We start from the raw sequence: 22652 nt of genomic DNA, 5'->3' as shown, positions 1-22652 counted from the left end.
CCCCATGGTGCAAGAGCCCTTACATGAGGCCTTGAGACATCATCGCATGCCTCCCATGGTGCAAGAGCCCTTACATGAGGCCTTGAGACATCTGTCCATGTGTGTGCCCAGAAAGGGCCATGGGTGCATGCTGACAGATGGCCATTGGGGCATCATTGCAGCAGGGTGCCCGAAGTCAGCTGCAGATGGAGGGAAGCACAAGTTTGCTAAACCATCGCTCACCCTAACGATCCGTGTGAGGTCGTTGAATTTCTTCCTGCACTGAACAGGGGTCCTGGTCGCCATGCTGCTGGAGTTGACCCTCACAGCAACCTCCCTCCAAGATTGTCGGTAAGCCTTCTGATTCGGCCTCTTGCCATTATCCGGATACAGGACCTCTCGACGGCGTTCAACTGCAGCCACCAAGTGGTCCAGAGCCTCAGTGCTGAAGCGCTCTGCTCTCTGTCTAACCTTCTCCATGCTGAACAAGTTTGTAACGCCAGACAAGGGCGAGCGTCGATTCTGAGGCCTACAGGGCGTTGGGTGTTGAAGCTCAGGCTGACTGACCCACCCCTTTAAGAGCCGGCCGGCACCTGGAGGTCTCGTGGTTTCCCGTAATTGATATCACCTGCGCTGCGCCCGTCCGCGTCGATATTGAGTAGCGCCTGAACTTTTGCGCCTTAAGAGCACCGTGCAATGGCTGAATTAGCGCCTCAATCCCCTTTGGGGGCGATGCAACCCAATATCGCGCCAGGCGGCGATAAGTTTCGTTTGGCTATAAACTTTGCGCAGCGCCAGTTCTAACGCCTCAAGCGGGGCTATACCCAATTTCTAGGCCTTTAACCTTAAACTTAAAACTAGTTATATCAACAAAACTTAAAATACACCTTAAAAGCACGCTATATTCACACCAAAGCTATAATACAAACGCCGCCCGTCTCCGGACGGCCAGGCTAATCTCTGGCCCTGTCGCAGATTGCTGCTGGCTGCAGCGAAGCTGGACAGCATCCTGTCTCTGGTTCCTCGCACCTTATGGCTGTTGATTGGGGACCTCTGCCCTTTGGCTTCTCCCCGGTTTGGGAGATTGCTCTTTGTGGCAGGTACCCTGGTGACCACCTTTTCTTGGGCTTGCGGGCCCGCTGAGAACTTCTGAGGGGCGTCTCAGTGGGGGAAACTTTGGCTGGCAGACCCTGAGCCAGGGTCGCAGCCCTAGCTGGCTGGGAATCTTCTCCCCCATGTCCAAAACCCGTTACCAGCCCCCCTGCAAGAGGAATTGCTATCCCTGCCTCCCCAGGGTCCCACATCATGGGGGGAACCATTCTAGAGGCTGGCTGGGAAGCTGGTCCCTTTAAACAGGCGAGTGCGCCTGCGCAAACCTTCTCCCCTGAGTCCCACGGCAGAGGCTGTGAAGCCTCTGTATTCAAGCAGGCAGCCGCGCCTGCGCAAACCTCCTCCTCTCTGTCCACGGCAGAGGCTGTGAAGCCTCTGTATTCAAGCAGGCGGCCGCGCCTGCGCAAACCTCCTCCTCTTTGTCCCGCGGCAGAGGCTGTGAAGCCTCTGTGTTTAAACAAGCAGGTGCGCCTGTGTGAAAAAGCTGAGGAAGAGCCGCTGTGGTCCCGCCGGCAACTTCGCCTGCGCGAACAATCCTTTTGGAGTCCCTCAGCAGAGGCTGTGAAGCCTCTGTATTCAAACAGACGGCCGCGCCTGCGCAAACCTCCTCCCCCTTGTCCCACGGCAGAGGCTGTGAAGCCTCTGGCTTCAAACAGGCGATCGCGCCTGCGCGGGAAAACAGAAGAGGAGCCGCTAGGGTTCCACAGGCAACCCCGCCTGCGCATCCGATTTGTTTAAAAAGGGTTGGAAGAACCGCTGGGTCTTCCAGGCAGGCTTCTGTGCGCCTGCGCGTAAAAACTGAGCAGCAGGGATCTTTAAATGGCTGACTGCGCCTGCGCGCTCGGTCTCACTGTGAGCCAGAGCCGCTGGGGGTTCCGGGTTCGCACCTGCGCCTGCGCGAACCCGGTATTGAGAAACCCTTTCCCTCAGCTTCGCAGCCCTCCTGTTGGCAAAGCTCTCCCCTCAGGCGCGCGACTGCGCCTGTGTGGGAAAACTGAAAAGGATCCGCTGGGGGTACCGGCTGGGGAACCACGCCTGCGCGAGCAGTTTCAGTGAATGGATGGGCAGCAGCCTGCTGATTTCTAATCCCAGGCTGCTGTTTCTCCATTTCTAAGCCACATAGCTTGCTCAAATTCAAACTTTGGTTAAAATTAGGGTCCCACTGGGGTAGGGAAGTGTCCCAATTTGTGGGCTGGACAACTTTTCCCTGGGAACAAGCCACAGCGCCTGCTTTTACAAGCTGTGAACTTGAAATTGACTTGTACAATTTTTCTGAATTTCTCTGTGCCCCATCCCTGCCTGTAATCACTGCCACTGGCCCGGACCCATATGGGTCCCAGAAAGTGCCTGTGCGTGCACCCTCTTTGACCAGCATACCGGCCAGTCATTGTAGGGAGGCAGAGGTGGGCGAGGGGGTTGCAGCATCACTGATGGCTGCTACCTTTCCCTGGTTGGTCAGGAGAGACCGCATTACTTCCAGTAGCGACTCGACTGAGGCGAGGGAGATTCCTGTCTCTACCCTTTGGACTGGGGCTGTGGGATTCTTTCCCTTGCTATCCTGCCAGGGATTCTTACAGTCTTTTCTCCAGTGACCGTCTTTCCCACATCCATAGCAATTTAACCTAGCCTGGGAGGGACTGTTCCCCTCCTGGTGCCGCTCTTTGTTATACTGAGCCCCAGGTTTAACCTCGTGGACTTTACCCTTTTGCTGGGGGCGCTCACTATTCCTCCCGTTCCTGAATGTCACCGTGAGCTGCCGGATTACAGTCTCTTCGGTTACTAGGGGGTCTCGGGAGTCAAACCAGGTATCAGCTTTTACCTTTATCTGGGGCAGGCAATTGGACACCAGGCAACGAAGCCATTGGGTCCGCTGCCACTGGTTCAGTCGTGCCCTATCTTGTCCCCCTGCACAGGCATGGTTGTAGACTGGCCACAGCCTGTCTGCAAATGTCTGTGGGGTCTCCCCTTCCTTCTACAGGGTTTTCCCTACGCGATCGAATGGATTGCCGTCGTTCGCACCCATGGCTTCCAGTATTTCCTCCTTCAGGTCCTCAAAACCCTTCTCTCTTCTCTTGGCCTCATCTGAAAGGGTCTGATAGAGCTTGCTATCCACAGAGAAAAGCAACATTCTGGCTTTCTCTTCATCATCACAGCCGTTAACACTGGCTGCCTGGTCTACTTGTTGGAAGTGCAGTGAGGGGTCTCCCTTTTCAGAGAGCATGGGAATATGTTTCACCATACCCCTGAGCTGTGGGGTATCATAAGGTATGAGAAAGGTATTCCGAAAAGCCCCTGGGTTATTACCATTCACGGGCTGACCGTACCTCCGTTGTTGGAGGGGGTACACTGGTCCTGGTCCCCGCCTGCCTAGCGGGACCTGCTGCCGTTCTCCTACCACCCCATTGTCCACCCCTCCTTGCTGCCAGAGCTCCTCAAAACCCGGAGCTGTGGGCTGCTGTCTTGGGATCTCTAATTCCCTAGCCAGCCTTTCCCTGGATGTTGCCTGTGGGGCGGTTTGATTTGGGCTGCTGGTAAAATCCAGCTGACCTGCCTTTGGGCTGATCACACAAATCGTCCCCTTTGCAGCTCTTAAAGCCACGTTAAGGCTTTCTATCTCTGCCCTACAGGGGCCATGATCTGCTTCACTAAACCTTTGGGCGCAGGCCAGCTTATAAGCTGTCCTTACTTCTCTAAACCTTTGCTCCTGCTCTGTAACCTCTGACATGAGGCAGACATTCTCTTCCTGCAGTCTCATCTCACTATCTCTGGCCCCAGTGACCTCCTGCACAAGGTGCTCTATCTCTGCCTGGCATTTCTCAAACTGGGACACCTGATTCTTGGCCTCTTTAAACTCCTCCTGCTCCCTCATCTCACCCTTCTTAATCCAGCCACCTATACCATGATAGGTCAGCCTACACGCTGCTGCTAACATCCGCAGGGCTACCCACATACCGAAAACGAGAGAAACAAGAGCTGATGCTTTCTCCAGATCCAGATCACTTATCAAATCAAAAATGGCCTGCAGTCCTGCCGCGGTCGCCATTTTGTAGGGGGGGCTTCTTTTAACTGGTTTAAGGTAATTCACCTGGCCTGCAGCCTTTGCCTGCAATCTGACCAATTCCAATCTTTTACCTGGTTTACGGTAATTCACCTGGTCAGGCAGCCTTGCTGCTACACTGTAAACCAATTTCCAATAAACCAATTTTAAAACAGCGGTTTCGAATCGCTACCCCACCTTCCAGTTCTGACTGAAGGACTTATAATTAATGATATTAAAACGGACAAATGGTCTGGATGAGAGGAAAAATCAAGCTTTATTAACTAAAAGAAACTATAATCAAATATCAAACTATACCACACGAACACAGTAATTACAGTAAAATTGCTTAAACGGGGGATGCAGACGGTAAAAACGAGGGATTAGATGGCTCCAATGTTACTTAAATAATCTTAGCAATATCCCCTTAACTACCATCCCCTAACTCCTTACTAGGTTGCTTTGCTGAGGAGTCAGAAACTCTGCTCACATGTGGTCCAGCGAAATGAGAGATAGAGGCTCACCTGTGGTCCCAGGAAGTAAAGAGAGAGTGATAGCTTCTCAGGAGCTATCATATATACCTAGTGAGCACCCCCCCTCCCCCCCCTGCTGTCTGGAAGATTTGCGCCCAAAAAGTTCCAATTCACAAGAGAAAAGCTGTGATTGGCTAACTCAAAGTGGTTGGACTGGGTTAGTGTGTCTGCAAAAAATTTGACACCGAGCCACATAAGGCGAAATTAGGGCAGGTGTTTGGTCAAAGTGGTAGGTTTTAAGGAGCGTCTTAAAGGAGGAAAGAGAGGTAGAGCGACGGCGATGTTCAAGCAGTAAATTCCAGAGCTTAGGGCCTAGACAACAGAAGGCACGGCCACCAAAGGTTGAGCGATTATAATCCGGGATGCTCAAGAGGGCAGAATTAGAGGAGCGCAGATATCGCGGCCGGGGGGGGGGGGGGGGGGGTGGTGGGGCTGGAGGAGATAAGAGATAGGGAGGGGCGAGGCCATGGAGGGATTTGAAAACAAGGATGAGAATTTTGAAATCGAGGCATTACTTAACTGGGAGCCAATGTCGGTCAGCGAGCACAGCGGTGATGGGCGAACGGGACTTGGTGCGAGTTAGGGCATGGGCAGCCGTGTTTTGAATGACCTCAAGTTTGTGTAGTGTAGAATGTGGGAGGCCAGCCAGGAGTGCGTTGGAATAGTCAAGTCTAGAGGTAACAAAGGCATGGATGAGGGTGTTGATGACATTTAAACAGTGTTATTTTCTGGCAATCAGCTGGCAATCACAGCAAATGCCAATGTCACATTTATCCTCTGTATTAGTTTAGTGTTAGCTCAGTTTAAAGGACTCTTACAACTTTTGTAATCTTAACAATTTGGAATGACCACTCAGGATATTTGCATGCAGACTGACTGACCTTGCATTAGTCCATCAGCTTGGCATTCAAATGAGGACCTTATAACTTTACTAGTTTAACAAATATAGTGAGCATAAGAATTAGGAGCAGGAGTTGGCCATACGGCCCCTCGAACCTTCTCCGCCATTGAATAAAATCATGGCTGATCTTCGACCTCAACTCCACTTTCCAACCCGATCTCCACATCCCTTGATTCCCCTAGAGTCCAAAAATCTATTGATCTCAGCTTTGAATATACTCAACGCCTGAGCATCCACAGCCCTCTGGGGTAAAGAATTCCACAGACTCACAACCCTCTGGGTAAAGAAATTCCTCCTCATCTTAGTCTTAAATGGCCGACCCCTTATCCTGAGACTATGCCTCCCCCACCCAGTTCTAGACTCTCCAGCCAGGGGGAAACAACCTCTCAGGATCTACCCTGCCAATCCCCCTCAGAACCTTATTGCATAGGATTACATTGGATATACGGCACAGAAACAGGACATTCAGCCCAACCAGTCCCTGCCGGCGTTTATGCTTCACACGAGCCTCCCCCTGTCTTTCCTCATCTAAACCTATCAGCATAACCCTCTATTCCCTTTTCGCTCACATGTTTGTCCAGCCTCCCCTGTAAATGCATCTACCCCTCGCTTCAACCACTCCCTGTGGTAGCGAGTTCCACATTCTCACTACTCTTTGGGTAAAGAAGTTTCTTCTGAATTCCCTATTGGATTTCTAAGTGACTATCTTATATTGATGGCCTCTAGTTATGCTCTTCCCCACAAGTGGAAACATTCTCTCTCTATCCACTCTATCAAAACCTTTCATAATTTTGAAGACCTCTATTAGGTCACCCCTCAGCCATTTTTCAAGAGAAAACCGACCCAGCCTGTTCATCATTTCCTGATATGTATACCCTCACATTTCTGGTATCATCCTTGTAAATCTTCTCTGCGCCCTCTCCGGTGCCTCTATATCCTTTTGTAATATGGTGACCAGAACTGTCCGCAGTATTCCAAGTGTGGTCTAACCAAGGTTCGATACAGGTTTAGCATAACTTCACTACTTTTCAATTCTATACCTCTAGAAATAAACCCTAGTGCTTGGTTTGCTTTTTTTATGGCCTTGCTCATCTGTGTCACAACTTTTAGTGATTTGTGTATTTGTACTCCGAGATCCCTTTGTTCCTCTACCCTACCTAGACTCGCACCCTCCAATTGATGTGACCTCCCTATTCTTCCTACCAAAATGTAATAGCTCACAGTTGTCTGTGTTGAACTTAATTTGCCAGTTATATGCCCATTCTGCAAGTTTAGTAATGTCCTCCTGTAATTTGTTTAAGAAGGATGTGAAGGCCCTTGAGAGGGTGCAGAGGAGATTTACCAGAATGGTTCCGGGGATGGGGAATCTTAGCTACGAGGACAGGTTGGAGAAGCTGGATTTGTTTTCATTAGAGCAAAGGAGGTTGAGGGGTGATTTGATAGAGGTGTACAAGATTATGATGGGTTTGGATAGGCTAGATGGGGAAAATGGATAGGCTAGATGGGGAAAGGCTGTTCCCACTAGCTGACGGTACAAGGACTAGGGGACACAGATTTAAGATTTTGGGCAAGAGATACAGGGGGGACGTGAGGGAAAACTTTTTTACGCAGCGAGTGGTGAGGACCTGGAACTCGCTGCCGACGGAAGTGGTAGAAGCGGAGACAATGTTTTTAAAGGGGAAACTGGATAGACACTTGAGGGAAATAAACTTGCGGGGCTATGGGGATAGAGCGGGGGAATGGGACTGATTGGATTACCTTCGAGAGGTCTGGTCCCTGTACCATGTGCGATGCCTTTCACCAGCTGGGTTTTCACCAGGTTTGAGAGTTCTGTGAGTGTTCTGCAGAGACCCGTGAGTTTCACATCCACTGTCAGCTGAGTGGGAGGCAGGACCTGTGACACTGTCCCAATCTTCGCACTGTGGTACTCCTAGACAGACAAACACTGGTGTAATATTCCCAGAAAGACAGACAGACACTGGTGTAATATTCCCAGACAGACAGACACTGGTGTTGTAGGGGGGGCTTCTTTTAACTGGTTTAAGGTAATTCACCTGGTCTGCAGCCTTTGCCTGCACTCTGACCAATTCCAATCTTTTACCTGGTTTACGGTAATTCACCTGGTCAGGCAGCCTTGCTGCTACACTGTAAACCAATTTCCAATAAGCCAATTTTAAAACAGCGGTTTCGAATCGCAACCCCAACTTCCAGTTCTGACTGAAGGACTTATAATTAATGATATTAAAACGGACAAATGGTCTGGATGAGAGGAAAAATCAAGCTTTATTCACTAAAAGAAACTATAATCAAATATCAAACTATACCACATGAACACAGTAATTACAGTAAAATTGCTTAAATGGGGGAATGCAGACGGTAAAAATGAGGGATTAGATGGCTCCAATGTTACTTAAACAATCTTAGCAATATCCCCTTAACTACCATCCCCTAACTCCTTACTAGGTTGCTTTGCTGAGGAGTCAGAAACTCTGCTCACATGTGGTCCAGCGAAATGAGAGAGAAAGGCTCACCTGTGGTCCCAGGAAGTAAAGAGAGAGTGATAGCTTCTCAGGAGCTATCATATATACCTGGTGAGTCCCCCCCCCCCCCGCTTGCTGTTTGCCTGTCTGGAAGATTCGCACCCAAAAAGTTCCAATTCACAAGAGAAAAGCTGTGATTGGCTAACTCAAAGTGGTTGGACTGGGTTAGTGTGTCTGCGTTGTGGGGCCGAAATGTTCCCGTCCACATCCGGAGCTCACCTGGGCTAAAACAAAAGGGAATACAACTGGTCTATTGTCCAGAATGATGGGTGATTTAAACCCATTCAATGCTTAAACTGTTGCAGATCAAAATCCGTTCCACGGTTTCAGTCTCTCATTGTCTGTGAGTGAGCTCTGAATGGCTGTATAAACATAGCAGTTACAATCGATTGTCCTGCGGTCAGTCTCAAGTGGGTAATTGTTTATGTCAGTAAGCAACTTCAAGTGCTGAGAGGGAACCTCCCTTTGATTGGCAGGTCTGACTCACAGCCCCTGTAGCCTCCCACTTTTTCACATGGACAACTCGCTGCGAGCTGTTTTGCTGCTTTGTCCTTTTGGCCAAGCTTTCTCCGGCCAATTTAAAACCTTTTGTGATTGCCCAAATTCCAGGGAATGACTTTATTAAGATATGTTGTCTCAATGTGTGTGAACACCTCCACGAACCTCCTCGATTCCATGTTGTAGTCCATGCGCAGCCCAGCTCAGAGCAGTCCTTTGCGGTTCTAGGCAGATTTTAAAATATTGTAGACAAGTCACAACACCCAATTCTTCGTCCACGATGTGGACCAATCTTTTCAATCTTCAGGGAAAAATAGGGGAAATGTTGCGACCCCTACAGTGTGGTCTCCCTAGACAGACAGACACTGGTGTGGTCTCCCTAGACAGACAGGCACTGGTGTGGTCTCCCTAGACAGACAGACACTGGTGTGGTCTCCCTAGACAGACAGACACTGGTGTGGTCTCCCTAGATAGACAGACACTGGTGTGGTCTCCCTAGACAGACAGACACTGGTGTGGTCTCCCTAGATAGACAGACACTGGCGTGGTCTCTCTAGACAGACAGACACTGCTGTGGTCTCTCTAGACAGACTGACAAGGTGTGGTCTCTCTAGACAGACAGACACTGGTGTGGTCTCTCTAGACAGACACTGGTGTGGTCTCTCTAGACAGACAGACACTGGTGTGGTCTCTTTAGACAGACAGACACTGGTGTGGTCTCTCTAGACAGACAGACACTGGTGCGGTCTCTCTAGACAGACAGACACTGGTGCGGTCTCCCTAGACAGACAGACACTGGTGTGGCCTCTCTAGACAGACAGACACTGGTGTGGTCTCTTTAGACAGACAGACACTGGTGTGGTCTCTCTAGACAGACAGACACTGGTGCGGTCTCTCTAGACAGACAGACACTGGTGTGGTCTCCCTAGACAGACAGACACTGGTGTGGTCTCTCTAGACAGACAGACACTGGTGTGGTCTCTAGACAGACAGACACTGGTGCGGTCTCTCTAGACAGACAGACACTGGTGCGGTCTCCCTAGACAGACAGACACTGGTGCGGTCCCCCTAGACAGACAGACACTGGTGTGGTCTCTCCTAGACAGACAGACACTGGTGTGGTCTCCCTAGACAGACGCTGTGCAAAAATCACCTACCTAGATTGGCTCCATCCCCACAGACTCGGGCTCGATCCCCACAGACTCAGGCTCGATCCCCACAGACTCAGGCTCCATCCCCACAGACCCAGGCTTGATCCCCACAGACCCAGGGTCGATCCCCACAGTCCCAGGGTTGATCCCCACAGACTCAGGCTCGATCTCCACAGACCCAGGCTCGATCCCCACTCTCACTCTCTCTATCCCACTCTCACTCTCTCTATCCCACTCTCACTCAATTCAATTCAATTCAAATTGCTTTATTGGCATGACAAGATACATCTTATGTTGCCATAGCACAGAAATACATGTATGATTGCCCACATAAACACAGATCTAGACATGCAGTGTATAGACAAATATACCCATGTCTACATAGATATACACACACATAATATGCATATTATCTTTTCTTAGGTTTAATGGTCACTGGTTGTCCCTCTGCTTGTGGCAAGCTGGAACATAGTTTGCCGCTATAGTTACACATTTTCTCTGTTCCCCCAATAGATATGGGAGTTTTTGGTGGTCATTCAAATTTTTGTATTCAGGGCATATTTTTGTGAATTTTGGGTAGAAATTCCCCCTTATGTCCTGATAGTTTCCACAAGTTGTGAGAAAGTGCATCTCTGTCTCCACCACTCCCTGACTGCAGTGAGAGTATATCCTGTCCTCTCTGGGCAGCCAGGTCTGCCTGTGTCTGCCTTTTTCGATGGCCAGGCTATGTTCACTAAGTCTATACATTGTCAAGGCTTTTCTCAGTTTGCTATCCTTTACCATGGTTAGGTATTCAGCCATGGTGTATTGTCTGTTCAGGGCCAAATAGCAATCGAGTTTGTTTTGGGTTTTTGTAGTTTCTGTCCAATAGGTCAAATATTTTTCCTTTTGTTTAGTGATAATTGTGTTGGGTCGAATTCTCTGTGCTAGGATGTCACTGTCCTGGGGCTGGTTATTATTGGTAGTGTTGGTAGTTACTTCACTGAGTCCCAGGACTAGTTGACTGAGGGGACTCTTCTCTATGATCATCTCTTGGCATTTCAAGGCTTCGTAATGATAGCAGTGGGGGTTGCTCATTTTTAGGTGTTTCCAAAATTTGATGGCTCGTTTTTGGATATTAATTAGTAGTGGATATTGGCCTAGTTCTGCCCTGCATGCATTGTTTGTGGTTTTCCTCTGAGTCCGGAGGATATTTTTACAGAATCCTGCATGCAGGATCTCAATTGGGTGTTTGTCCCATTTTGCGAATTCTTGTTGTGTTAGCGGACCCCACACCTCACTGCCATAGAGTGCAATTGGTTCAATTACTGATTTAAAAATTTTGAGCCAAATGCCAATTGGAATTTCTATTTGGATTGACTTTTTGATGGCATAGAAAGCCCTTCTTGCTTTCTCTTTCAGTTCATTCACAGCCAAATGAAAGTTTCCCGTAGAACTGATTTTTAAGCCTAGGTATGTGTAATTTGTAGTTTGTTCAATTTTAGTTGCTCCTAGTGTGAAGTTTATTCTCGGTCCCTGATGTCTGGATCTTTGCTGGAACACAAGAACTTTGTTTTTTGGGGGGTTTATTGTCAGGGCCCAAGTCTGACAGAACGACTTTAGCAGATCCAGGTTCTGCTGTAGACCCTCCTCAGTTGGTGAGAGCAGAACCAGGTCATCTGCATAGAGGAGGAATTTAACCTTGGAGTCATATCGGGCGAGGCCAGGTGCTGTAGATTGGTCAAGTAGTTTTGCCAATTCATTTATGTAAATATTAAAGAGTGTCGGTGAGATAGGCGAGCCCTGCGCCATGCCATGCCCCTGTGAGAAATACTTTGTTTGTTTGTCTCCAATTTTAACTGCACATTTATTGTTTGTATACATTGATTTAATTACATCATATGTTTTACCCCCTACACCACTTTCAATAAGTTTTAAGAATAGACCGTCGTGCCAAATAGAATTGAAAGCCTCCTGGAAATCTATAAAGCAGGAAAAAATGTTGCTTTTGTTTTGGTGAACATGTTTGTCAATTAGGGTGTGTAGGGTGAAAATATGGTCCGATGTTCTATAATTTGGTAAGAATCCAATTTGGCTTTTACTCAAGACATTGTGCTCCTCAAGGAAGTTTATAAGTCTTTGGTTTATGATACTACAGAATACCTTCCCCAGGTTACTGTTCACACAGATGCCTCGATAGTTATTTGGGTCAACTTTGTCTCCACTTTTGTATATGGGCGTTATGAGTCCTTTGTTCCAGATATCAGGGAAGTAACCGACACTCAGAGCCAAGTTGAAGAGTTTTAGGATAGCCAATTTCATTTTATCGTCAGTGTGTTTAATCATCTCGTGTAGGATGCCATCTGCCCCGCAAGCTTTTCTTGGTCGCAGGTCCTTTAATTTTTCAAATGTAAGAAGTCACACAACACCAGGTTATAGTCCAACAGTTTTATTTGAAATCACAAGCTTTCGGAGCGCTGCTCCTTCGTCAGGTGAAGTGGAGAGATGCATAAAGACACAGCTTATATAGTCAGAGAATAATGCCAGATGATTACAGGTAATCTTTCTAACTGCCATTTATCACACTTCGGCAGAGAGATAATCACAACGATCAAAGGTGTGAATGGTGTCCAAACAGGTTAGTCAGGAAAACATTACATCAAAGAACAATGAGGTGGTGTCACAAGGGGTCAAATGTTGCAGATGCTGGGGTCTGTATGAAAAACAAAAAACAGACAAAAAAACATTTTTTTTTGCTGGAAATCACAGCAGGTCCGCATCTGTGTAGAGAGAACAAGCCAACGACGACTCGAGTCTGGGTGACCCTACGTCAGGTGGGGTTACATGTCGCGTGACATGAACCCAACATCGCGGTTGAGGCCGTCCTCATGAGTGCGGAACTTGGCTATCAGTTTCTGCTCGACGATTTTGCGTTGTCGTGTGTCTCGAAGGCCACCTTGGAGAATGCTTACCCGAAGATCGGAGGCTGAATGTCCTTGACTGCTGAAGTGTTCCCCGACTGGGAGGGAACAGTCCTGCCTGGCGATTGTTGCGCGGTGTCTGCTCATCCGTTGTCGTAGTGTCTGCATGGTCTCGCCGATGTACCATGCTCCGGGGCTTCCTTTCCTGCAACGTATGAGGTAGACAACGTTGGCCGAGTCACATGAGTATGTACCATGTACCTGGTGCGTGTTCTCCTCACGTGTGATGATGGTATCTGTGTTGATGATCTGGCATGTCTTGCAGAGGTTGCCGTGGCAGGGTTGTGTGGTGTCGTGGTCGCTGTTCTCCTGAAAGCTGGGTAATTTGCTGCGAACGATGGTCAGTTTGAGGTTAGGCGGCTGTTTGAAGGTGAGTAGTGAAGGCATGGGGATGACCTTAGCGAGGTGTTCATCATCATCGATGACATGTTGAAGGCTGAGAAGAACATGGCGTAGTTTTTCCGCTCCGGGGAAGTACTGGACGACGAAGGGTACTCTGTTGGTTGTGTCCCGTGTTTGTCTTCTGAGGAGGTCTATGCGATTTTTTGCTGTGGCCCGTCGGAACTGTCGATCGACGAGTCGAGCGTCATATCCCGTTCTTACGAGGGCGTCTTTCAGCGTCTGTAGGTGTCCATCGCGTTCCTCCTCGTCTGAGCAGATCCTGTGTATTCGCAGGGCTTGTCCATAGGGGATGGCTTCTTTAATGTGGTTAGGGTGGAAGCTGGAGAAGTGGCGCATCCTGAGGTTGTCCGTAGGCTTGCGGTAGAGTGAAGTGCTGAGGTGTCCGTCTTTGGTGGAGATTCGTGTGTCCAAGAATGAAACTGATTCTGAGGAGTAGTCCATGGTGAGTTTGATGGTGGGATGGAACTTGTTGATATTATCGTGTAGTCTTTTCAGTGATTCTTCACCATGGGTCCATAGGAAGAAAATGTCGTCAATGTATCTGGTGTATAGCGTTGGTTGGAGGTCCTGTGCAGCGAAGAAGTCTTGCTCGAACTTGGGCATGAAGATGTTGGCGTATTGGGGTGCGAATTTGGTCCCCATGGCTATTCCGTGTGTTTGGGTAAAGAACTGGTTGTCGAAGGTGAACACATTGTGGTCAAGGATGAAGCGGATGAGTTGTAGGATGGCGTCTGGAGATTGGCTGTTGTTGGTGTTGAGTACTGAGGCTGTCGCAGCGATGCCGTCATCGTGGGGAATACTGGTGTAGAGTGCCGAGACGTCCATCGTGGCGAGGAGTGTTCAACTGGTCCGTGGGTGCTGAGCTTCTGTAAGAAGTCTGTAGTGTCGTGACAGAAGCTGGGGGTTCCCTGTACGATGGGTTTCAGGATGCCATCGACGTATCCAGAGAGGTTCTCACACAGGGTTCCGTTGCCTGATACGATAGGACGTCCGGGTGTGTTAGCTTTGTGTATCTTTAGGAGGCAGTATAAGTCTCCCACACGGGGAGTACGTGGGATGAGAGTGCGTAGGATGCTTTGAAGGTCTGGATCGAAGGTCTTGATCAGTCTGTTGAGTTGGCGGGTGTGTTCTTTCGTCGGATCTGCGGGTAACTGTCTGTAGTGTTCCTGGTTGTCCAGTTGTCGGTATGCTTCTTTGCAATAGTCCGTTCTGTATGACGATGGCTCCTCCTTTGTCTCTGCTGGTTTGATGACGATGTTGCGGTTGGTTTAATTTTTCAAATAGCTCTTTTTCAGTTATTCGGGGGTCTAACGGGTTTTGGTAGTCTTTTATGGCCAGTTCGAGCTTTTCCAATTCTTTGCATATTAGATCTTATAAGAACATAAGAAATAGGAGCAGGAGTAGGCCAATCGGCCCCTCGAGCCTGCTCCGCCATTCAATAAGATCATGGCTGATCTGATCCTAACCGCCAATCCACTATCACAGAACCATCTCCTGAATCTAACAGCATTAGACACACGAAATAGGAGCAGGATCAGGCTCCGCTACCCACAGGGCCATGACCGATCCGAACCTAGACTCATGTCCAAATTCCTGCCCGCTCCCCGTAACCCTTAATTCCCTTTACTTCTAGGAAACTGTCTATTTCTGTTTTAAATGTATGTAATGATGTAGCTTCTACAGCTTTTTGGGGCAGCATATTCCATGGACCTACCACCCTCTGAGTGAAGTAGTTCCTCCTCATCTCAGTTTTGAAAGAGCAGCCCCTTATTCTAAGACTATGCCCCCTAGTTCTAGTTTCACCCATCATCGGGAACATCTTCCCCGCATCCACCCGATCCAACCCCTTCACAATCTTATATGTTTCAATAAGATCGCCTCTCATTCTTCTGAACTCCAATGAGTAGGGTCCCAATCTACTCAACCTCTCCTCATATGTCCATCCCCTCATCCCCGGGATTAACCGAGTAAACATTCTTTGTACTGACTCGAGAGCAAGTATGTCCTTTCTTAAGTATGGACACCAAAACTGTACGCAGTATTCCAGGTGCGGTCTCACCAATACCTTGTACAACTGAAGCAATACCTCCCTATTTTTATATTCTATCCCCCTAGCAATGAAAGCCAACATTCCATTGGCCTTCTTAATCACTTGCTGCACCTGCATACTAACCTTTTGAGTTTCGTGCACCAGGACCCCCAGATCCCTTTGTACTTCAGTACTTTCCAGTTTCTTGCCATTAAGATAATAACTTGCTCTACGATTTTTCCTGCCAAAGTGCATAACCTCACACTTTCCAGTATTGCATTCCATCTGCCAAATCTCTGCCCACTTACTCAGCCTGTCTATGTCCCCTTGCAGGTTTTTTATGTCCTCCTCACTCACTCAGCCCCGAGACCGGAGAAGCAGCGGACCTGCGCGGGAGCAGCCCGAGGCGGGAGAGCTTGAAGGCATAAGAGGGAGCAGTCAGAGGCACCGAGGCCCACAGCCCCGAGACCGGAGAAGCAGCGGACGGGCGCGGGAGCAGCCCGAGGCGGGAGAGCTTGAAGGCATAAGAGGGAGCAGTCAGAGGCACCGAGGCCCACAGCCCCGAGACCGGAGAAGCAGCAGACCTGCGCGGGAGCAGCCCGAGGCGGGAGAGCTTGAAGGCATAAGAGGGAGCAGTCAGAGGCACCGAGGCCCACAGCCCCGAGACCGGAGAAGCAGCGGACCTGCGCGGGAGCAGCCCGAGGCGGGAGAGCTTGAAGGCATAAGAGGGAGCAGTCAGAGGCACCGAGGCCCACAGCCCCGAGACCGGAGAAGCAGTGGACCTGCGCGGGAGCAGCCCGAGGCGGGAGAGCTTGAAGGCATAAGAGGGAGCAGTCAGAGGCACCGAGGCCCACAGCCCCGAGACCGGAGAAGCAGCGGACCTGCGCGGGAGCAGCCCGAGGCAGGAGAGCTTAAAGGCTTGAGAGGGAGCAGTCAGAGGCACCGAGGCCCACAGCCCCGAGACCAGAGAAGCAGCGGACCTGCGCGGGAGCAGCCCGAGGCGGGAGAGCTTAAAGGCTTGAGAGGGAGCAGTCAGAGGCACCGAGGCCCACAGCCCCGAGACCGGAGAAGCAGCGGACCTGCGCGGGAGCAGCCCGAGGCGGGAGAGCTTAAAGGCTTGAGAGGGAGCAGTCAGAGGCACCGAGGCCCACAGCCCCGAGACCGGAGAAGCAGCGGACCTGCGCGGGAGCAGCCCGAGGCGGGAGAGCTTGAAGGCATAAGAGGGAGCAGTCAGAGGCACCGAGGCCCACAGCCCCGAGACCGGAGAAGCAGTGGACCTGCGCGGGAGCAGCCCGAGGCGGGAGAGCTTGAAGGCATAAGAGGGAGCAGTCAAAGGCACCGAGGCCCACAGCCCCGAGACCGGAGAAGCAGCGGACCTGCGCGGGAGCAGCCCGAGGCGGGAGAGCTTGAAGGCATAAGAGGGAGCAGTCAGAGGCACCGAGGCCCACAGCCCCGAGACCGGAGAAGCAGCGGACCTGCGCGGGAGCAGCCCGAGGCGGGAGAGCTTGAAGGCATAAGAGGGAGCAGTCAGAGGCACCGAGGCCCACAGCCCCGAGACCGGAGAAGCAGCGGACCTGCGCGGGAGCAGCCCGAGGCGGGAGAGCTTGAAGGCATAAGAGGGAGCAGTCAGAGGCACCGAGGCCCACAGCCCCGAGACCGGAGAAGCAGCGGACCTGCGCGGGAGCAGCCCGAGGCGGGAGAGCTTGAAGGCATAAGAGGGAGCAGTCAGAGGCACCGAGGCCCACAGCCCCGAGACCGGAGAAGCAGCGGACCTGCGCGGGAGCAGCCCGAGGCGGGAGAGCTTGAAGGCATAAGAGGGAGCAGTCAGAGGCACCGAGGCCCACAGCCCCGAGACCGGAGAAGCAGCGGACCTGCGCGGGAGCAGCCCGAGGCGGGAGAGCTTGAAGGCATAAGAGGGAGCAGTCAGAGGCACCGAGGCCCACAGCCCCGAGACCGGAGAAGCAGCGGACCTGCGCGGGAGCAGCCCGAGGCGGGAGAGCTTGAAGGCATAAGAGGGAACAGTCAGAGGCACCGAGGCCCACAGCCCCGAGACCGGAGAAGCAGCGGACCTGCGCGGGAGCAGCCCGAGGCGGGAGAGCTTGAAGGCATAAGAGGGAGCAGTCAGAGGCACCGAGGCCCACAGCCCCGAGACCGGAGAAGCAGCGGACCTGCGCGGGAGCAGCCCGAGGCGGGAGAGCTTGAAGGCATAAGAGGGAGCAGTCAGAGGCACCGAGGCCCACAGCCCCGAGACCGGAGAAGCAGCGGACCTGCGCGGGAGCAGCCCGAGGCAGGAGAGCTTAAAGGCTTGAGAGGGAGCAGTCAGAGGCACCGAGGCCCACAGCCCCGAGACCGGAGAAGCAGCGGACCTGCGCGGGAGCAGCCCGAGGCGGGAGAGCTTAAAGGCTTGAGAGGGAGCAGTCAGAGGCATACCAATCCAGGTTCCAGGAGAGAGGTAAAAAGTAATCAGTGTGTGACGTCACCAGGGAGCAGGTATGGTGATTCTATCAGCCTTGAAAGTTTAAACATCCAACAATAATGGGATGGAGAAAGACAGTTTTAAAATCTAGTCTTTCAGTAAACACGGAAACGGAAGCGGTTCGAATCAGGAAGTGCTGAGGGTGAACATGGCTTCCAGACAGCAGGCCAAGAGTTTGTCCGAGGAGGCAATTTGTCCCATTTGTCTGGATTTCTTCACCAATCCGGTAACACTGGAGTGTGGGCACAATTTCTGCCGCTCCTGTATCACACAGTATTGGGAAAAGAAGGAGACAAACTCCTGCCCGGAATGTAGAGAGGAGTTTCCGGAAATAAACCTCAAGGTTAATCGGGCCTTAGCGAGCCTGGCCGAGAAAGCTCGAAAATTAAAGCTGAATCCGAAAGAGAAGGAAAGTAAACTTCCCTGTGAGGAACATCAGGAAGAACTGAAGCTGTTTTGTGAAACTGACAAGAAATTGATCTGTTACACTTGTAGAGATGTGCGGGAACACAGAGAGCACCGCTTCATGTCCATTAAAGAAGCTGTTGGAATCTACAAGGATCAGCTGAAATCTTCCTTAGATTCTCTCACAAAGAAGAAATCGGCGGCTCTAGAAACGGAGCGGCGGCAGAAACAGAAGATTTCCGAAATTAGGGAACAGTCGAGCAGTCTGCAGACCCACATCACATCCGAGTTCGCTGAAATGCACCAGATTCTCAGTGAGAAAGAGCAGCGTTTAATCAGAGATCTCTGGGAACAAGAGGAGAGGATTATAGAATCAATGGAGAAAAATCTTCAACAGATTCAAGAGAATTTAAATTCTATTCAGGAGAAACTCTCAAAGTTGCAGAAACAGATGGAGCAAAAAGACGAGCTGACATTTCTGAAGGAAGAAACTCGTCAGAAGATGAGGATTAGTGAGGACGAGAATAAACTGACATTAGTAGATACCGCCCTGTCTATCGAAAAATTCAACGGCCCTTTACTATACGCAGTGTGCAGAGAAATGTTGGATGTCATGAACCCAGTCTCTGTGACCCTGGATGTGGAAACAGCGCATCGACGGCTCGAGGTGTCTGAGGATCTGAAGAGTGTGAGACTGACTGGGACCGAGAGGAATCTCCCTTACACCGGGAAGAGGTTTACAGGCTGTTCCTCTGTGCTGGGATCGGAGGGATTCACATCGGGGAGACATTACTGGGAGGTGGAGGTGGCGGGGAATCGGGGCTGGATTCTGGGAGTAGCCGCAGAGTCTGTGGAGAGGGAGGGAGGAATCCCAATGAGCCCGGAGACTGGAGTCTGGACCATCGGGCGGGTTTATGATCGGTTTAATGTAAACTACTCCCCTCGACCCCGTCTCCTCGCCTGTCAGATCCCCGGGAAGGTGGGAGTTTATCTCAGTTATGAGTCCGGGACAGTTTCATTTTACAGCGCGGACACCAAGTCCCATCTCCACACCTTCACTGGGTATAAATTCACGGGGAAACTTTATCCTTTCTTCTGGATTTGGAATGTGAACAAGTGTCTGAGAATCTGCTCCAGCTCCGATCCGGGTCTGTAAAAGGGGCGGGGTCTCGGGCTGGCCCGCATCATCCATGATGTCACAGTGACTTGACCCCGTGCCATTCGGGTCAGAAGCAGAGGTCAGGGGTCAGGAGTTAGAAAGTGTAATTTCCAAATTACGCATTGTAAAATCCCAATGAGACTGTAAATAGACAGCCCCGAGACCGGAGAAGCAGCGGACCTGCGCGGGAGCAGCCCGAGGCGGGAGAGCTTGAAGGTATAAGAGGGAGCAGTCAGAGGCACCGAGGCCCACAGCCCCGAGACCGGAGAAGCAGCGGACCTGTAGTGTGGTCTGCTGCTGTTGCTCAGTGGGAGAGTGCAGCTGCTTGATAAGGTTCTGCACTGCCTTGTCTCTGATCTCTAGCTGCTGGGCCAATGCCGCTATCTCTTCCCTGTGTCTCTCCCTGTCTTTCTGCAGCTCTTTCACCTGCTTCCCAAGTAAAGTCAGTTCTCTCCTGTAGCTCTCCCTTTCTTGCTCTTGTTCTTGCTTCGTTGCTGAAATGCTGCTTTCTTGGTCGCTTTTCAGTTTAAGGACCTCCTCCTTAAGCTTAACCAGCTCTATCTCCAGCTGGGTGAACTGCTCCTTTAGCTCTACCGAGCTGTGGGGCCCCAGGGTGTGTGCCTGGTCAGAACTGGAGGGCTCACTCCCCTCTTGGCCAGGCTGCGTTCCTCCTGTTGCACTGTAAGTGGTGGGAGGAGTGTGTGTGGCTTTCTTCCTGGTAGTTTCACTGGGGCTGGTCAATTGTATCATGGAGCTGTGGGGCCCCAGGGTGTGTGCCTGGTCACAACTGGGGGGCTCACTCACCTGGCCAGGCTGCTTTACTCCTCATAGTCATAGAGTCCTTGGCCTAGAAATTCGGTTTTGGCGCAGCGAGGGCTTTAGCGCCGGAAGTTAGTGCCGGCGCTAAGTCCCCCTGCACGCGCCAAAAATTCAGTAGCGCCGCGCCCAAACGGCTGCCGGCGCTACTGAGGGGTCTCAGCGCCTCAAAACTGGCGCCACGCGCCGCATTGCGGCGCTATTCCGGCGCTGCGGCGCCCGCTGCGGTGCGGCAGGCTCGGGAAGTGCAGGCCTCCTCCTTCCGTTAAGGAGGAGCTGCCTGCACCCGGCCGCGGCCCGCGATAATCTTTTTTAAAATGAGCCCGGCACCTCGGACAAGTGCCGGGCTTGCTTCTGTTCCGGGGGGGGGGGGGGGGGGAAGTCCGGGGAGGGAGCGGCGGCCGGCGGGAAAGCGGCCGGCCGCCGCGGGGCCTTTAATGCGCCGGCGCAATGTCCTGTAAGGCACCTCTGCCAGAACGTTGCTTGCGGCTGCCACGGGCGAGGCGGCCGCAACTCAATTTCCGAGTTCGGGCGGGTTACCATGGCAACCGGGACGCTGCGCACACCGATGACGTCATCGGTGCCGGCGCAGCGCTACCGGCCTAACGCCGATTTAGGGCCCCTGTCAATTTCTAAACTGGCCATAACTTCGGCGCTAGGCCCTCTAGCGCCTCAAAAGCGGCGCTAAGGCCAGTGAATTTCTAGGCCATAGAGTTTTACAGCACAGAAAGAGGCCCTTCGGCCCATCGTGTCTGCGCCGCCCATCCATCCCTGTCCAGTCCAATCCCATTTTCCAGCATTTGGTCCATAGCCTTGTATGCAATGGCATTTCAAGTGCTCATCCAAATGCTTCTTGAATGTTGTGAGGGTTCCTGCCTCTACCACCCTTTCAGGCAGTGAGTTCCAGCTTCCAACCACCCTCTGGGTGAAAAAGTTCCTCCTCAAATCCCCCCTAAATCTCCTGCCCCTTACCCTGAATCTGTGCCCCCTTGTTATTGACCCCCCTACTAAGGGGAAAAGTTCCTCTTTATCTACCCTATCTATGCCCCTCATCATTTTGTACACCTCAATCAGGTCCCCCCTCAGCCTCCTTTGCTCCAAGGAAAACAACCCCAGCCTGTTGAGTCTTTCTTCATAGCTGAGGCGCTCCATCCCAGGTAACATCCTGGTGAATCTTCTCTGCACCCTCTCCAGAGCAATCACATCTTTCCTATAGTGAGGCGACCAGAACTGCACACAGTACTCCAGCTGTGGCCTCACCAGCGTTTTGTACAGCTCCATCATAACCTCCCTGCTCTTATATTCTATGCCTCTGCTAATGAAGGCAAGTATCCCATATGCCTTTTTAACCACCTTATCTACCTGTTCCGCTGCCTTCAGGGATCTATGTACATGTACACCAAGGTCCCTCTGACCCTCTGTACTTCCTAGGGTCCTACCACTCATTGTGTATTCCCTTGCCTTATTTGTCCGTCCAAAATGCATCACCTCGCACTTTTCCGGGTTAAATTCCATTTGCCACTTTTCCGCCCATCTGACCAACCCGTTAATATCGTCCTGTAGCCTGAGGCTTTCCTCCTCGCAATTTACCACCCCACCAATTTTCGTGTCATCCGCGAACTTACTGATCATACCCTTTACATTCTCATCCAAATCGTTAATGTAGATCACAAACAGCAAGGGACCCAGCACCGATCCCTGAGGTACCCCACTGGACACAGGCTTCCAGTCACAAAAGCAACCTTCGACCATCACCCTCTGCCTCCTGCCACTCAGCCAGTTTAGGATCCAACGCGCCAAGGCCCCCTGGATCCCATGGGCTCTTACCTTCTTGACCAGTCTCCTATGCGGGACTTTGTCAAAAGCTTTACTGAAGTCCATGTAAACCACATCCACAGCATTTCCCTCATCCACACACCTAGTCACCCCCTCGAAAAATTCAATCAGATTGGTCAGACATGATTTACCCTTGACAAAGCCATGCTGACTATCCCCGATTAATCCTTGCCTCTCCAAGTGGAGACTAATTCTGTCCCTCAGAATTTTTTCCAATAATTTCCCTACCACAGATGTTAGGCTCACTGGCCTGTAATTCCCTGGTTTATCCCTGCTACCCTTCTTGAATAATGGTACTACGTTAGCTGTTCTCCAGTCATCTGGTACATCCCCTGTGGCCAGAGAGGTTCTGAAAATTTGTGTCAGAGCCCCTGCAATCTCCTCCTTTGCCTCACACAACAGCCTGGGATACATCTCGTCCGGGCCTGGGGATTTATCCACTTTTTGGCCTGCTAAAACCGCTAGTACCTCCTCCCTCTCGATGCTAATATGTTCAAGTATGTCACAGTCCCCTTGCCCGACTTCTATGTCTACATCGTCTTTCTCCATAGTGAACACGGAGGCAAAAAATTCATTTAAAACCCCACCTACTTCATCTGGCTCTACACACAGCTTGCCACTTTGGTCCCTAATGGGGCCTACCCTTTCCCTGGTTATCCTCTTGCCCTTAATATACTTATAAAACATCTTAGGATTTTCCTTTATTTTGCTCGCCAGTGTTATTTCATGGCCCCTCCTCGCCCTCCTAATTTCCTTTTTAAGTATGCCCCTGCACCTCTTATACTCCTCTAGGGCTTCCACTGTCTTTTGTCTTTTGTAA

General features: G+C 51.1%; 1 pseudogene; it reads left to right on the top strand.

The window, feature by feature from the left end:
* The first annotated feature begins 17723 nt into the window (after positions 1–17723).
* On the top strand, positions 17724–19384 carry LOC147120887 (zinc-binding protein A33 pseudogene; annotated as a pseudogene).
* Positions 19385–22652: the final 3268 nt, after the last annotated feature.

This window comes from Somniosus microcephalus, chromosome 3, assembly GCF_052327205.1.
Source record: "Somniosus microcephalus isolate GS21.2 chromosome 3, FLI_Smic_1.0, whole genome shotgun sequence".
NCBI classification, from domain to species: domain Eukaryota; kingdom Metazoa; phylum Chordata; class Chondrichthyes; order Squaliformes; family Somniosidae; genus Somniosus; species Somniosus microcephalus.
This window is presented reverse-complemented; position numbering and strand designations above follow the sequence as displayed.